The 14,136-nt window shown below is 40.7% G+C and overlaps 1 long non-coding RNA gene across 4 annotated transcripts in view; it reads left to right on the top strand.

The window, feature by feature from the left end:
- Window positions 1-14,136, top strand: part of LOC148055002 (uncharacterized) — a 220,624-nt gene that overhangs the window by 155,940 nt on the left and 50,548 nt on the right. The gene's annotated exons all lie outside the window — the stretch shown is intronic.

Below are 14,136 nucleotides of genomic sequence, written 5' to 3' on the forward strand. Positions count from 1 at the left end.
GATCCGGGGTGGGGGTGGTTTGTTTTTTTTTCTCTTTTTTCTATTCTTCACCCTCTGCACAGCTATATGTGCCCACCAGTGGCAGGTTCAGCAGACACAAAGAATGGAAGAGCCATTTAAAGCTTCCTCTGCTAAAGACGAAACCTGCCATCGGAGCAGGTCCACCAGGGAGTTGTCATGGTCTACGTGTCTAGGAGAAACATGCACTGCTTTAGCCTACATTCCTCTTATCCAGGGGTCAAGTAGAGCATTTTAATCCCTTAAGACTGATTGATCCATCACAAAACTCCCTGAAAATATGCTAATGAGAGAAAATCCAAGGAGCAAGTAAACAGCAGAATGGCATTGAGACAGGTGCAAACCAGTAACTGCCTTTTGACATGCTAATCAAATTATGAGGCATGAGTTTCTGTTTGAACTAAGCAAAATAAATACTCTTAACCCAGAAACACTTAGGGGAAAAAATGCCAAGAGACTCATAAAACCATCACTGCAGTATTTGCATTGATAATTTTAACTGGCACTTTACAGTGTGGCATTTCATTCATGTGCTCAAGGCAAAAAATCTATCCCCAAGTCAAAAAACATTAAAGTAAAAAATGGATTTCAATAAAACAGGATATAAAACCAAGAAATAACTGTAAATGGAATTGAAAGCAAACTGCATAAAGCTCCAGAGTGAGCCTTTCCTTTCTATTCCAGAAACTTTACCTCTTGCAGCTGCAATGCGATCAGTATTCATACCTACTTTCCTAAGAATTTACTGCTTATGGTAACATTCAGTGGTCCTTTAGTCACAGACATTTGTCTGTTCATTTCCATATCTCCTGAAAATTAACCAAGAGCAGGTATTAAGCCGCCGCCTTCTCACCATCTGATCTACCAATGCTGGAATGAACAGAACAACAATTTCTACATTGTATAAGTGATGAAATGTTGGAAGTGGTATCAGAGGAGCAGAACAGGAAAGGGAGAAAAAAACCCTCACTGAAGACAGAAAACGTGAAATGATTTGCATTCCAGCAATGAGTTTTCTCCCCACAGACACAAATGTTGGAGTTCACATAACTGCAAAAACACTACTACCATGCAAAAGTTGGCTCTGCTATAAAAAATGTGAAGTGACTTTTCAATGCAAATTCACAGTATTGCCAAGGGGGAAAGTGCTCTCTTTCAAAGCTTTGAAAAAGGCAAAAAGGAAATAGTAATTTTCACCCAGAATCAAATAAACAAACAATAAAAAAACATTTTCACATGTGAATCTCGCGGAGCTGGCAGACTCGGGTAGTTTCATACACTGTACATCAGTGTTAACAATGCCACTGCTCCCTACTTTGTAAGCCAAGGGGCACAGGGACTAAGCATCACCAGGATAAGATTTCCCAGTTTTCAGTCAGTGGCATAGAAAACTACTTTTCTGTCCTTCAGGACCAAGCAGTTACCAGAGTGGGACAGACAAGAGTACCATCTAGTCCAATAGTCCATCTCCAGCAGCAGCAGCCATGACCAGCTGCTTTAGAGGAAGGTGCTTAACAGTTCGCAAAAGGCAATTATGGATGCTTTTCCAGAGACAAACATTTCCTCTCTGGAGTTAGTTGCAAACCTGACCCAGGTGTGAACACACAGAGCTGCAAATTTTTCTAAACTATCTGATTCAGCTTCACTACCTCCTCTTTAAGCTGTAAACAGATTAGGACTTGGCCTTATCCATGCAAATGAGAATCAATTTAGCATAGAGAAGTCTGCAGCTGGCATAAGGTCATTGAATTTAGCGGTTTCCTTAGCTCTCACATCCCTGACTCTGTGTAGTACAGGGTTTCTCCTGCATTCTGATTCTTCTCTGGGACAGTGGGGTGCCTTGCAGCTGAATGTTGCCTAAAGCAGCTAGGGAGCTGTCTCTTGTGAGATGAGGAGGAGATGGGGAGAAAGAACAGGGATTTACACTAGCTCCCTCTTCACTGCGCTGCTGGGACCTCAGCTGCAATGAGGAGTCTGTTCTCTTAGATATGGGTAATTGTGCCAGTCTACACAGAACCCAGGTGCTAGCAAAGTACCTACTGAAGGGAGACTCTTATGAGAAGATGATTCCCATCTGTTTGCTTAAGCTCAATAATCCAGCCTCTTCCATTGCTAGTTCCCTCTGTACTGCGATTTTGCTTTTGCCATTGAAACAGGCTTTTCCAATGCCTGTTACATCAATGGCTGAATAGTTCCCTTAATTTCTATGCTTGAATATAAACTATTTCCAAATAAAGATGCTGCATAATAAGCCTTAATATGAATGATTGCTTAGCTGGAAAGGGAGGTGCAAGTGTAATGGCAGCGGAGGAGAGAGAGCAATAAATGGGTGTCTCTCACAGGGAGAAAACAGCTCTGATTTCTATTATCTCAGTAATAAATGGCTGTTAGACATCCTTCAGTGTTACTATATATGGTTTGATATTACAATACATACTGTATAACTCAGTTACTCAATGCAGGAGGCTGTGGCATCCTTCCAAAATCTATGTGAAAGAGTAATTTCTGCAAGGAACTCATCTCTGTCGCTGTCATGGATTTGCTGAAGAAACTGATTGGCAACCAGTTATCTAGGGGGGATTTTTAAAAGAGTATACATTTAATATTTTATCATTTTACATGGATCAAATAGAATGCTAAGTATAAAGTCTCTGCTATTGTTAGCCTGTGAAAATGAGGAGAATTTACTGGAAGAGTATGTTAGATCCTGAATTAAAAGAAGTGGATGCTTTGCTGGGAAAGAATTGCTTTTCAAGTTGGCTCTATTTTACTTTTTTTGTTTTCCATCTAAAGGTGTACTAAAAACCAGAAATGAGAGGCACAATTGAAATGTACTCTATTAGCAGATACATGGGAGATCATGTATTTCTTGATAAAATACTGTGCCTTGCATTGGATGTGACATTTAAAAGCAATAGAAGACCCTGTGCAAAAGAAAGGTGATACATAAGGGATGGAAATCTTCTGTAATTAGTAAATGTGAGGGGTTTTATAAACAACCTGTTGCAATCTTCAGTGTTTGGTTCCAGGAGTGACGCTGTAGGGATAGTCCCTTTAGACGGATGCTGAGCCACGTCCCTAGTCTGTTGTCATCCTCATCTTTCTTGCAGATAAATGCTCTGTGATATCATCTAGGTCACTGATTAAAATGTTGAACAACATGGTCCCTAATATGGATTCCCAGATATTGGTCATTGATTGTTGCCCTTTAAGCCTGGTGAGCCAGCCCAGTTTTGACCCACCTAGTAGCCCATTCATGAGGCCCATCCTTAGCTTCTAAATACAAATGCTGCAGGAGACAGTGTAAAAAGCCTTGCTAAATTGCATCTTCCTCTCTTCCTTTAGCCTTACTGTCACGTTGGCCACTGTTCTCAGCATTCTTGGAGCCTCCCACGCAGCCCCATGAATTTGAGTACATCCAGTTTCTCTAAATAGTTCCTAGCTTGTTACTCCCCCACCTTAGAGTAGATAAAATCAGTCCTGGTGTTTCCTCCCCAGCTAGCATGACTTATGGGCCCAGGCAGCAGAGTCCCTGGTCTGATTGTGCTTGGACAAACATTGAGCTGGATGGAGGACTCCAGGTTCAGGTCACAAAGCCATTCCAGGCATGCTTCATAGAGGAATTGTCTTCTTCCTGTCTTCCCCACACCATTCTATATTTAACTTCCCAAGGCTCATTAACCACAAGCCTGTACCTTGTTACCACATCAATCCAGTGGAGTTATTTTTCGGCTGCAGTTATGCTTCAATTTGGAGTATTAATTTCCTTTAACACTTGCCCTATTAATCACTTTAACAATCAAATTAAGACAATTATTTTAATGAGTTAATGGATTATACAGAGCAGACGATACACATTTATAACCACTTATGCCAGAGCACTTTTATGAAAGTCAGCCTCGTCAATAATATATTAGACCATAAATGTACTCCTATAGGATCAGGGGAAGGGATGGGAAAGTGTTCTGTTTGACTGATTTAAATACGTCTGCCTCATCTTTGTGGGAGCTCTTATGTGCTCTGGACCTATTAAAATCAAGTACCAGCTATTGAAAGGAAGAGCTGTTATTATTTTCTGGGATATTAGTGCTAGATGGCAGGGTATTCTCTTTTAGATTGCCTCTAACCTAGCTGCTCTGGATATGTCATCAAAATCAAACTTTTTTACTACGTTTTTCACATATTTTCTCAAGTGCTGCTGCATTACAAAATTCCACCATCTCTCCCTTGGTTCACAGCTCTCTACTCCTCATGTGGAAATTTTGGCCTGAGGAAGTGAGGAATTACTCAAGTATTGTGTCCTGACACCTTTCATATTTCTCTGATTATAAAAGCATGATTTCTTGTGGGATTCTACCCTGCCAGGGCAATTCCGGTTGACATTTACAAGAGATGGAAAGACAGCAATGTTAAGAGTAGAGGGACCAAACCCAACCTGTGCAGAAATATACGAAGATGCTTTCATCTCATGAGTCAGGGCGGGTTTGTATAGGCTAAGTTTTTGTCATTGATGTTCATAAGGAGTTGAAGAGCTTTAGGCAAAAATATTCTTGCCGTGATCAATAGAAGCCATACCTTTTAAAGGCTTCAGTAGCAGTTGAGCATCTGAGAATGAAAAGAACAGGACTTTGAGGCGCTCTAGTTCTCTGCCTCTCTCAAGTAGAAATTAATGATGACCTCTCTCATCTTACTGTTTCCAAAGCTGGGACTGAGTGCAGAACACCAGCATCTGCCATTGGAGCTGAAACATAATGAGGGAACTCAAACTAAAGCACTTTATTTCCTTTGGACCAATTTCTGGGCCCAAGTCTTCTACCCACAAGAAGCTGGTGCCTGATTAGCAGAAAAGATACTTTTCTGTGTTGTGCACATTTGCACAGGGAGCCCTACGCCACCTAAGAAAATGGTGTCCTCATCAGAATAAGTCCTCATCAGCCCTCATCTGGCAGAACTAGGTTATTCACTGAAGCACTTGCATCAGGATTTCCAGACTTGTGACACTCAAGATAGAAAGCAACTGTTTAAAATGTCTTTCTAATGGCAGAGATATATCAACAAGGCTTTGTTTTCTGCAGCTGAATCCTATGATTGATCATACAATTTCATTGCGCAAAAATCCATCTATATTCCTTGAGCAGTTTCTGCTAAGATAATACTTCAGTTATGTGGCCATCTATACCAATAAACTCTGGGGCTTACAGATCTATTGGAATCTTTACAAGGGATATGCCACAATGCGGTTGAGATAAATGACATCTTTCCAGCTTAAAGCATCAGTTTCCAGAATCAAGGTATGTGCTTGTGGGTGGGATAGGAATATACATCAGAAAGACTAAATCAAAATGACCAGGATGAGTTGGGAGGAGCTGAACTACATGTTACTGTGACCATAGTTAGAGAGACTGGTTTTTTCATGATCGTTGTATTCAGGGTGTACATATGGAAGATTCACTTGACTGTCCTTCAGAGAGGAATAGTAGGTAATAGGAAGCTGCCTGATTATGCACGCTTGTTGTGTAAGGACCCTGGGACTCATCTCTAGCTGATTGTTGCCAGCCTGAGAAAGGTTAAAGAAATGAGTTTAGAAGAACCTGAGCTCAGGAAGAGACTTTGGCTATGTCTACATTAGCAAGTAGTGCAGCCTAATAGCAGAGGATCTATAGCATGAAACAACTGGTGGTGAGGACCTAATATCCATATTACAAGCTTTGATGGCTTTTCTGCAGGCCAGATCTAGTACGGTCACGTTAATTGAATGCCCAGTAGGCGCTGCCACACATCATGGGAGTCCCCAGAGCACATTTTTCCATTCAGTTTTTTCTGCAAGGAGTCTAGGTTGCACACTCTGTGACAATGAGGATATGTGCTTTGGAAGTGTGCTGTTGATCTGAACTAAGACACTAGCTAAAATGCACCTTCTGTTTGAGAGAACTAAGTACTCACCCTCTCGTGAAATGCCAAGGATTTTAAAGGTAGTGGCTTTGCAAGACAAGCTCTAACTCTGTATTACTTCTGCTTGATGAGTGGAATCTGAACAGCGGAACCCCCCCTACCTGAGTAAAGCATTTAGCAAGGAAGGCCTGTCCATTGCCTTCTTAACACACAATGGTGGGATCACTAAAGATTCATTTCCTCAATGAATTTTTATGTCCTTGGTGATAGGTACATTAGAAATACATAATTTAAACCCACAACCCATTAATCTACATGCAAAAGCAAACTCGCAAATGTACAGTATTTATTATTTGCCAACAGTACATCTTTCCTGTTAATATCAGCAAGAGTAAGTGATGTTGTTCTCTTTCTGGCTTGCTGGGCACGTAGGGAGTTAATGGGGTAAGGCAAGCAAATAGTCAGTCCATGAATCTTTCTTTTAAAAAAAAGAAAAAGGCAGCATTGGTCTCGTGACATTTACCGCTCCTCCAGCACATCAGAGATAGTGCAGTGATTACTCCCATGAGCTGACCAAGAAGCCATCTCCAAAGCCAGGAAGGGAAGGCACTGCTGCTACATTTCTGAAAAGCGGAATCAGTTTCTAGCTCCTGTATGGCCTTCTGTTAATTTGCCCACTTTCCACTTCCCTCCCTGTGAGGAGTGGCGATGTGTCCGCTGTGGGCCATAAGGACTACCTCTGCCTGTGCAGCCTTGCTGCTAACGGCACTGTGCTCTTCCTGTGGACATCAATGTCACAGGCGCACCCTGGACGCTGTGAGCAGCCTGCCCCTTCACCTTGCCTTTGGACAGGACAGATCAGGTGTGTGCCTTCCTAGATAGGATTCGGATCCTTTAGAATTTTACTAGCATTCATTTTAAATTAATACTGGTGAGGTGTTGTGTCCTAAATTTTAGGTGTCAGCTTGTGAGTACAGAAGTTCCAAGCCCATAAGGTAGTTCATTAAATATCATTCTCCGAGACAATGGTCCTTTTCAGGTTGAGGACTGGGAAGTACATCTTTCAAAGCTAATATTCAACACATAATTTAAGTTCTAATTTAAAACCATAATATGACTGTATTCAGATATATTTTATTTTCTGCTTTGGTCTTTCACACCTATTACTGTTTCAAATCCTAGTTATTTTAGAGTAACTTTTTAATAGCAAGATCAATTTTCTCTAAGCAAAATTTCATTATCACAGAATTCTCATTAAAAGTCTGATATAAAAAGCAGAAAATGGGAGTGAGTAAAGTGCAAAGGATTACGGTAGTTTTCCTCTGGATTGGTTCGCACTCTGAAGAGATATCCAGTACTTGTACTGGTACAATAGTGACCAGCACCTAATAGAAAATTTTGAGCATCTAATTTATAGGTTCTTCCTTCATGTCGTGTACTTTCCTATCACAGGAACAGAGAAGCAGAAGGGGCCTTTTATTCCATTAAGTCCAGCCCTCTGCTAAATCTAAACATCATTTTTCTTAAATGAAAACACTGTCAATTCCCACAGAGCCTTCTACCTTTCAATTTTGACGTTAAGATTGTACTTTAGGTCATTCTGGGTGCACAGGTACTATTTAGGTGAACCTCCTTGCCCCTCCCAGCTGTAGATATCAATAGCCTTTTCATCCTAGATGGAAGTTCTGTGGCCACCAGGAGTAAAGACACCTGACCAGTCCCACACCAGCAGCACCATTAAAAAAATGAGAAAACAAATCCTAGAAGTTCTTGAAAGGAGGAACATTAATCCGGTAAATAGAACAGTGTGCAAGACTGAGGACGTGATTATATTTAAAATGGAGACTCAAAGTCTATGGTTACAAACCATACATCTATTACTATCTGCAGATCTAAAGAACAATCTAAAGGTGTTTTTTCTGCAGTGCTAGTGCGAAATGTGGCACAGAAATGTATTTTTAAAATTCGATGAAATTAAGATCTTGGGGTACATATATTTGACCTCTGAATTGGGTAACATGTCACTGATGCAGGGCTGTTGTGAGTGTAATGGACTGTAGACATTCATTCATTCTGTGGTGGAGGCCATGTCAGCATTAAAAATTTGGGCACAGAACCAAATTAAAATGAGATGGGCAAAGCTGTGCTCTAAGAATCCAGAAATGCTATTAGAAAGCTAAGTGCATTAAATGCTGCGCTTTTCACTTTCTGTCCCAAATGCTTCCTTATTTCCTACCGTGCACATCTGCTCAAAGAGACTATTTCCATGATTTATATATGTTTTATTTTTATTGACACTTGTGCAGAGCTCCTTGCTGAAATAAAGAAGATAATAAAAAATTATTGCTACGTTCATCACAGGTGTAAGTGTAAAACCTCAGTCATGACTTATTTCTTGCTACCCAAAAAAGTCAAGCTGATGCTTTCTCATTCTTGGAGCTTATTTACATGGTGTTTGAAGTTCCCCATCAATATGGTTTTCTTCAATTCTCTCTAGGGCCAAGATGAGGTCAGAATAATTCCTTCTGCCTTTTAATCTCAGCATTGTCTTGCTGGAGTGAAGCAGACAAAGGCAAATGTTATGGTTTCATGATTTTACTTTATTTAAAAGACAGTCTTTGCCATGTCTTCCAGACTACCACAAATTCTTATTACTAAAATGTTAGTGCAGTAGTGCAATGAAAGTAATCTGAATTTGAGGACTCGGTGTAGCATCTGTGGACCGCTCAGGTCAGGAACCATTCAGCTAGACAGTCCAGGCACAATATTATACTGGGATCAGCACCCTTAATTTGGCTCCCTGCTAAATGATGCCTCTAAGAAGAGCAGTGGTATTTCTTCACAAATGGCCTATAATCACGTACCATTCCTGTCCTAAAGGGAACAATGTCCACAGTCAACACAGCAATTCCCCACGCCATGGAAACAGTGAAAAGGAGAAATACACCTCAGGAGAAAGGATGTTTTGGGGGGTTATGCTCGAAGGTATGAGCCAGGGGAAGAAATGGGTTGGAGACCTTGCTCTTCATGTCAGCTTGAAGGAGGTTGAGTGAGTGAGGACTCAAGATAGTGAGGCTCTAGGACAATAATGGGGTTGTGCTACAAACGTTAACTGTTTTCAATTTATGTTATGGACAGTTAAAGTTAACTTGAGGTGGGTGGCAACAAATGAAGGGACAATATATGAAAAGTGAAAAACATTATCTGGGGTATGAAACTAGTGTCAAAGAGCAGGAGCAGACCACAAAGAAAGGAAAAGGCTGGTCCCAAGGATAACCTAGATGAGCAGGATGACCGCTTTCCAAGGAAGCAAAGTCCCTCACCCAACATTTGAGATGAGCTGTGTTTCCTTGTCAGTGAAATTCATTCATGAAGAGTACTGTTCTTCAGAAATCCTCACCATCAGAAATCCTCAAATATAATCCATCTTACTAAAACAAAAAGTTAGCAAACTCTCTCTTGCTCCCCCACTACAAGCACTCTATTAAGCAACTGAAATAGAAGCCTTCAGACTCTCTCCCTTTTTATTCCTCCTAGTGATTAACTGCATAATAAAAAAGATATTAAGTGGGTATAAATTTTATACAGGCTCATCTAAATGGCAAACCATTATAACTACAACAATAAACAAGGGCCATGTTTTGCTAGACTGTTTAAACGTAGCGTGCATATGCGCTGTGACTATTCCAACTCCACTGTTTCCTCCCAAGCCAACAAGCTGCCAGGAGAACTGGACACCCCCAGCTCCTAGCTTGCATGTGTATACTAATGCTGGCAGCTCCCTGCACAGGACTCGGTCCCTCTTGCTTTTCATTTGCAAGCTTCTTCATTCTCAGGGATCAAAATTAAAAGCAGCACTATAAATAAAGCCTCAGCCAGGGAATTTCGTTCCTAGATCTTGCTGCAAAATAGGGATGTTTTTTGTTACTGGTATCATTTCTGCTCCTATGATCCTGTTAAATTTTTCTAGAAATGAGGACAATTCAGCAAACTGAACAACATTAGCAAGCCTTAATACTCTTACAATTCTGGCAGCACAGAGGGCTACTTAAAAAAAAATTACAAATGTAGGTACAGTGGATTCCATGTGTCCGAAGTTCGAAGGTTAAAGCAGGCATCTGTCACAATGTGTCTGCCAGCAAACGCATGTTTGCATTTTAAAAAAAAAATCACCAGTAGCATCCTGGAGCCATGTATTTACAAGGGCACATCACAGTTAATTTCATTTTATTCACACAAGAGCTCTATACTGCCCAGTGACTGAGAACCCTTAATACAATAGAATGGACTCTGTTCACAAGGGTTACGTTTACCATGGCCAGTATTATGGAAATTCATTTCACTTTTTTGCCTTTTCTATAAAACATTTATTTCATAAAACTATTAATAAATCATTATCGGATTCCAAATAGGTAAGACTGAATCCTTTACAAATGCCTCATAGTGACTTTAGAGTAACTGATTGAATCCAGTAATAAATTTTGGAGGGAGAAGTCACTGACCTTTAGAATAAAATCCAACACCTCTACATCTCTTGAATTCCATTCTGAGGTTGTCTGCAGCAGGTGGCCTAAGGCTACTGTCTCAGAGCTGCTGGGTATGGAATATTTTGCTCTCAAGCCTGCTCGCATCAACGCTCCGGGTTGTATCTCACAGTCAAGACAACAAAGCTGCTCTAGCCAGTACATTAAATGCTGGATTCTTTCTCTCATCTCTTTTTGCTAAAGCTTGTCCTTTCTTTTATGCTGTTGAAGCTACAAATCAATTGCAGAAATAATGCCTCTGCCTATATAATGGCATATGGGAAGTTAGTAGAATGGAAAACTTCTATTGAGCTGATGAGCAACATGCATCTGTCCCCACTGCATACAAAGATTAGTGTGCAGGAAACAATACTGGAAATAAGGACACATTTATCCAGAAGTTCTCCTTCAACATAGAAGCAACTTTTCCTATTATTCCTGTAGTTATTAGTCTGTATGCAGGTTGCTGATCTGTGCTAACCGTTTCATAAAAATAAACTCATGGTCTGAAAATATGCCAAGTCACCTTCTCGCTCTGCCTCAGAGAAGACCTTGGCTGTTATGCTTGGAGACACATGTATAGATCACTCATTGTAATTTCATTAAGGCTGCAGAATCTTGTTATCAATTCCTCATTTAGTGCAATTTACAGAAAAACATTGGTTAGGCTAAAATCAAGAGAACTTTTTTCTCTGTTCTTTTTATTGGTAGCTTTCCAGTTAGAGTTCACAGTTCAACTCAAGCTGTTTGACTGAGTGCTTGTTCATCTGTAACAGATCAGTCTGTTGATGAGCATGTCCCCACTGGGAAAAGAGCTTCCCAGAAAGGCACTGCTGGAGACAGTCATTCATAGAAATGACTCAAAAAGGCCGTTTTGGCTAAATACCATGTCATATACTAAAACTGTAATGATCCCACACTGCTCCTATATACGGTTTTAGGGACCCAGCCTCCATGAAGCAAGGAGGTATCTTTCCCGTTCTTTTATGGGCTTAGCCTGGGGCTCTTAACACAGAGTTTAGTAGCTAATAGCTTTTCAGAGAATCTTATCATAGTTCAGATCCTCTTGGAAAGGGCCTACCTGTGAATATAGACAAAGGTTAATTTTATACTTGAGGTGTAGGTCAGCGGAAAAGAAGAAAAAACAAATACAAGAAGTTAGGTTTATTAGCATTCCCACCTCTTACAGCACTTACAGGAGATAGGCTACGGTCTGCTAAGACAAATGTTTTTGGCCTAAAGAATAAAGCATAGCTTTGCTTTAGTATGCTAGCTCCTGATATTTCTTATGTGGTTCACAGGAAACTCAGCTTGTCTTCATATACCTGCAGCAGTCTGCAGATTATTTGTCCTACTGATTTGACCTAGGCTGAAGCTCAGGCACGTAAAAAGTAAATTTCTCCCAGGGCTAGAATCAAAAATGGTTTTGGAACATAGGACCCCATGGATCTGAGGCAGATAGCTTTCTCTTATGAAAAGACGGAGCACTTTAAACTCCTATTATTGTCACTTGAAAGAACTGTGGATGGTTTCTATGTTTAGCAACAGAGGAAATAAGGCATCTAGCTGTGGATTAAGTCTAGAAAACTGTGCCTTGCAGCCAGAAGCATAGAGAGCCAAGGAGTACAGTTGAAAGAGAGCCCTGGCTAGAAGCCAGAAGATTCCCCAGATAAGGCATTTCTTGCATTCTTCTGGATAACTTCTGGATTGAGATGCTAACAGATAGGCTAACAGTAACTCCAACTCCTCCATACAGTTACACATTCATGTCACGTTTTTTTATTCTTGTCCTTTTTGGTTTTTTTCAACTGTATTGATTCTTCTCTGTGAGGAAGGGAGTACTGAGTGCGCTGGTGGGTTGTTCAGCTAAGTGTTTCCAGAGAGGAGCCAGCATCTTGGAAATCTGAAGAAAGGAAAGTGCTCATAAATTCAGGGTGCGCTGACACTTGATACTGTACGTATGTATGTATGTAACACGTTTTTACCTTTTTTCTCTGCTTGTGTTAAAACGTGAATTAAGTCAAGCAGAGATAAATAATAGGAACTGTGAGCTTTGGGCATGGTTCCCCGGTCTTACTGCTCTGAGCTTAAATCCACAAAGCATTTATCACAAGCACACAAATACTTTTAAGTACCTGCACCCTGATCCTCCAGGGTGAGTTCACCATCATCCTGCAGTTCCTGCAAGTTTTCTTGAGGACTGGTAGCTAAAGATAGTGTCCAATGTGAATATGCTCCCCAAACCTTGCATGAGTGTCAGAGAGGATGGAAGAAGCAGGACTACTAGCATCACTCCTGATACTCTGCATATCTTTGCAGTAGCTAGGATATAGTCAAGGCCTCAAGCTGAATCTCCATGGCAAGGCTCTCTGCAATTACTGTGTTGCATAAATCCAACATTTTCATGGCCTCGCACTCAGTCAGTCCTGATGTCAGGCTTACAAGCCAGAGAGTCTGGTGTTAGGTGCTAGTTACAAAGCACTGGACATCCTGCATGCTCCTAGACAGCTAAGTTATTTTGACCAAGGAGCTTCTTTTTTTTCTCCATGCCTGTATTTGTTAATCTGTAAGGTAACATCATTAGTGCACTTTGCAAAGCACCTAAGATGTCCTGGTGAAACATGCTCTAATAGAGTCAGGTATTAATACAGAACTGAAATACAACTCCTAGATCATTCTTGCGTTAGGAGTCACTTGTTAAGTTTTGGCTGTAAATCCTCCTTTTCAGATAATTTAGATTTCGTCTATTTCTAGCAAAATCACTGAAGAGCTACTCCAGAAAAACATAGTCTGACTAAGCAAATGTTCTCGCTAGTGTGACGGCAGCATCCACAACAAATTTGGAAAAAAAAAAATCACAAGCAAGGCAAACTCCAGGGTCTCTACAAAAGCTGTTTTCTAATAAAACATTATCCCTCAGGAAATTAATTCGTATGCTTAATTGGTTCAGAGAAATAATCTTCAGCATGATCCCTTAAGGACTTTGCCATAATCTTCTTTTATTATCCCATGCTTGCCAACAAGACCTGGAGCATTTCCTTCTCACTTTTAGGATCAATATATTAGCAGCATTTGTGTTTCCTTTGGATCAAATTGCCACAAAGTCAAAGGTGATATATTGGTCAGAGATGTTTGTTTCGGCTAGCTCAGCTAACTCAGTGGAAACATGGCGAGGAAGAATGTGTGGTCAGATCGGAAAGACTAAGGGGGTCCTGGCTCCATTTTTGCCACTGACAGATTAAGGTATCATAGACAAGTCACTCTCTCCCTGTTTTCACATTTGCTAAAAAAAGGGAATACCTCTGGATGCAACTCACTTCTTTGTAGCGGGGCTAGCACAAAACTGAAGAACGATCTAAGCTCTCACATAAATCCAGGTACTGTCTCTCTCTCTCAGAGGCGATTTCATCTACTGAGTCCACTTCCCAGGATGCTGTGAGATGGGACATTTGCTGTCATGTGGCAGCTGCACTGTTTAAACTGAAAGTAAACTATTGCACCAGTTAAACAAGCTCAAATTGTGCACAGCATTGATGTTGGTTTAAACTTGGCTTATGTTGTTTCACCAAACAAGGCTACAATCAAACCTCTTCAGAAATGTGTCTCTGCCCGTGAGCATGTTGCCACAGCAGATACCTAATTCCAACCCTGTAACAGGTGTGAAGTCCCTCAGGTCTGCGGGCAAAGCGATCTATGCAAGCAC

This window comes from Nipponia nippon, unplaced genomic scaffold (genome assembly GCF_047370975.1).
Source record: "Nipponia nippon isolate SJK-2023a ecotype South Korea unplaced genomic scaffold, ASM4737097v1 scaffold_28, whole genome shotgun sequence".
NCBI classification, from domain to species: domain Eukaryota; kingdom Metazoa; phylum Chordata; class Aves; order Pelecaniformes; family Threskiornithidae; genus Nipponia; species Nipponia nippon.